The following is a 3,907-nucleotide window of genomic DNA, read 5'->3' as shown; positions in this document are numbered from 1 at the left end:
AGGGTCCTAGAGTGAGCCAAAGCAGCTCACAAGATATTTCCAGCAACAAGCAGGCCCAATCCCACAGAAAGCCGGACTCACCCATGGGACTAATACTTACCAAGTGCGCATTAAGTGATGGAGCTCCTCCAGTGTTTTCCTCACTCCAGTACTTGAAGGTGGCACAGAAGCTGACCCAGAGCCCCTGAGGCTTCTGGTACTGCGAGCATTTCTTAAGAGGCTATTATGGCTGCATCCATAATAAGCTCTGCTCTGGACCCGAGAACAAACTCCAACTCCCAGAATTCCATAGCCTTAACCCAAGGCAATTAAAGTGGTGCCAAACTGGGTTATTTCTCCAGTGTGGATGCAGCCTAGGAGTGTTTTCCTCCCCTTTGCATGTCAAGTTCTTTCTCTATTTTAAATATCCTTGCTCACCACTACAAAAGTGGAGTTATGCTTAAAGAACTGACTGCAACAAGGCAGGCAATGGCATTCAACTACAATATTGCTCTTAGGGGGAAATAAATCCCAAGAGAAAGGGAGTTCCTTCAGAAAGGAGACTATGAAATGACTACAAGAATATGTTTTATTGAGGACTTTGTTATTTCTGCAACGGGAAACAGAAATCAATGTTAATACTCCTTTCTCTTGATAAGTGTGCCTTACTTTGTTGAAGACAGAAGGGCCATTTCAGTCCCTGCACCACGTGGTTGGTCTCTTATCTTTCCAGCAGCCGTATCCACTTGTTCAGTCCCTGCAAAAACATGAGTAAAGCTCAAGTATCACTCACTTCAGACACTTATATTACCTCAGGTAAGATGCAATAATGATCTGTTGATGGAATATGTTCAATGGCGGGGGGGGGGGGGAACAGCCCTGCTCTTGTTTGGCCTTAAAACTGGTTTTAAAAAGGGTAGGAGAGGGAGAGAGCCTCCTCGCAATGGTATTTGTCTTCAAAATGGAAAAGCTCAGCTTACTTAAAACTACCTTCCCATACTAAAGCAACGTACAGTGGTACCTCGGGATACGAAATACCCAGGTTACGAATTTTTCGGGATACGAAAAAATCCCATGTACTGGATTCCATACCTTGTTTTAGGAGAACTGCAGTTCCCGGCTCACAGCTTTGTTCTAAAACAGCTAGTCCCAGCTCCACTTCGTTCATGTAAGAATGTGGAATAACTTGCGATAGCATGCAACCAGGGAAGTCCGTGTGGTGTACTGGTTTTGAGCATTGCACTGTAGGGGTTTTGAGCATTACAACTCTGAGGACCAGGGTCTGAATCCCAACAACCACATGAAACCCAACGGATGCCTCCACAGCAATCACACTCTTTCAGCCTCAGTGGGAGGCAAATGCAAACGCCCTCTAAACAATGTTGCCAAGAAACATGCTGTGATGGAGTCATCTTAGGGCCACACAAGTTTTAACAAGTTAATGACCAACAACCTGGCCTACTGTATGATGCAACCCCTCCCCCCCAAACCATTGAGCCTCCATACGCTTCCAACTCTAGGAAGAGGCAGCCATTGAAAAAGTCTTCTAGTGAACCATACCTGTACTTGAGCCATCCCGCTCTCTGAGATCCTGTTCTGTCAACTTCCATGGCTTTGTCATCCTCCAGGGAGGCACCCACGGTCTCCAGTACGCTTTCCCATGTTTCTCCTCCATTGGGCTCACCTTCTTCTCCAGGGGACCCATCATCTCCCCAAGGCCATCCCTCGTCTTTTGCAGGGCTGCCATTCTTTCTTGTAGTGGATAAACTGGATATCCCTGCAGCTCATCCAGCTCCTGCAAGGAGCATCATCCCAAGGGAACCACACGTTTCCCTCAGAAAGATCAGCTCTGCCTGAAGGGAGTTCCACAGCTTTTTCTGCAGAGCGTCCACCTTCCCACACAAGGCCTTCCTTTCTCTGCCAATGCCCCTAGTTTCCTGTGAGGGAAATCATATAGGACGTCCTCCAAGGCACAAGCTTTGCCATAGGGAAGACACTTCCTTCTCAGGGGCATCACAACACATGAACTTTCCGGCTAATATGTGGTCCATGCCTTAATCTGGAGAGTGGTCACTTCTTTGTGAGGAGCCATACAGCCAAAGCAGTGGACAGCTTCTTCACCGTTACCAGCAGGACCGTGATCTTCTTCAGTGAGACTTTCCACACGGCACCCATCTGCTTCTGTACAGCACCAATCTTCACCTTAATGTATCTACTTGCTCCAAAGAGATGTTCTGCAAGGCACCCACCTCTCCTGCCCCTGCTTCAGGAGGAAGTGCAGCTGTTTGGAAGATTTTTTGGTAGCCATCTCCTTAATGGGAAAAACACATAAAGGGTCCACCTTAGCAATGGGTAATCCTGCCAGGGCATTCTGAAACTATTTACCCATCTCTGGAAGTCAGAAACTTCTCCACTGCGTCAGAGGCCACAGCTTACCTGCAGGAACCGGCGGGAATCGGGCTTTTTTTAAGGGAGGCACCCTCCTTTGGCAGAATCCGCACAAAGCTTTCTTAGGGCAGTCAATGGCCCTTATCAATGAGTCTTGAACTGGGGACTTCAGCATTGGGGCGGTTCGAATTAAGTTATTTCGCACATACGGTCTACCATCATTCGAATTATATCAACCTCTGCTCCGTTTGTCTATCCTCCCAGAAAGGCATCACACATGGCATTCCCTTCATGGTGAGTCAACCCTATCACCGCGTTTCACTGCCTTCTCATGAGTGTTGCCCACATCCACGCTGTCGCCTTCATAGAGCCACAGGCGGCCCCTCCTTCGAGGCCACGCTGTCGGTCCACCTCCATCTCACTCTTGATGCCTCTGTCCTTTTCTTCTGGAGGGGTCTCCTCAGGAGCCAGGGCGGGGTCTGGGGCGCTGCGTTCTCCTCCGGAGGCCCTCCTTTGACCTGGAGGGATGGCCTTGTGTTGCCTCCACCTCCATTTGTTTGGTGCTGCCACCAGCTTCAGGGATCCCTTCTTCTTCCTCTGGGCCTTTCTCTCCATCGGAGGCGCGCTTCTCAAAGAGGCCGAGGCGGCTCTCGGGGGCCCTCAGGGGCCTCCTCGCCCACTCCTCCCTGAGCGCCCCTCCAGCTTCCTCCCCAGAGGCCCTGCAGCCCCCTCAGGCATCTGGCTCCCTGTGGATTGGGGAAAGGCGAGCTCCAGCCTTAGGAGGTGCGAGGATAGAGAAGGCCAACACAGTCCTCACTTCCTCGCGCCAATACGCACTTTGAACCTGCGCGCCTCGACGGACCCCTTTAAAGAGTCGGTTCCCCCTCCCCCGCCCTTTCTGAGCCACTGCAACGCTGATTGGCCGGAGGGGCTCGAGCCCGGCAACCACGCGCGCTGATTGGGCCCCTCAGAAAGAGGGAGCGCCCCGCGCGCGCTGATTGGCGTAGCCGACGCGGCCGTTGGGACAAAGGAGCAAAGTGATGGGTAGCCTTTGAAAAGAAAAGGTACATAATAAATAAAAATAATTTTTTTATTTTATACCGCCCTTCCTAGATCAGGGCGGTTGACAGCAAAATATCAAACAACATTACATCAGGGTTAAACCATTACACACAACAATAAAAACCCGTTAGCCAGTCCTCTTTGCCAAGAAGAGGAAGGAGGGCCCACTGGACTTTAATCGGGAATGCAAGCGAAATAGAAAGGTTTTTTAGGTCCTTTCTAAATTGGGCCAGGGAGGTGGCCGAGCGAGCTCTGTGGGCAGCGTGTTCCAAAGGGCCGGGCGGCGATGGAAAAAGTCTCCTCGCGGTGGAGGTCAACCTAGCCCCTGGCACCCTAAGTAGTTGCTGCCCAGATATTCTGAGGGTTGGCGGGACGGAATGTACGGGAGAGGCGGGTCCTCAGGTATCCTGGGCCCAAGCCATTAGGGCTTTATAGGTCATCACAAAACCTTATATTTTGGCCCGGAAGCGAATAGGCA

The sequence above is a fragment of the Sceloporus undulatus genome, chromosome 2 (assembly GCF_019175285.1).
Source record: "Sceloporus undulatus isolate JIND9_A2432 ecotype Alabama chromosome 2, SceUnd_v1.1, whole genome shotgun sequence".
In the NCBI taxonomy this organism is placed as follows: Eukaryota; Metazoa; Chordata; class Lepidosauria; order Squamata; family Phrynosomatidae; genus Sceloporus; species Sceloporus undulatus.
Note: the sequence above shows the minus strand (reverse complement) of the source record.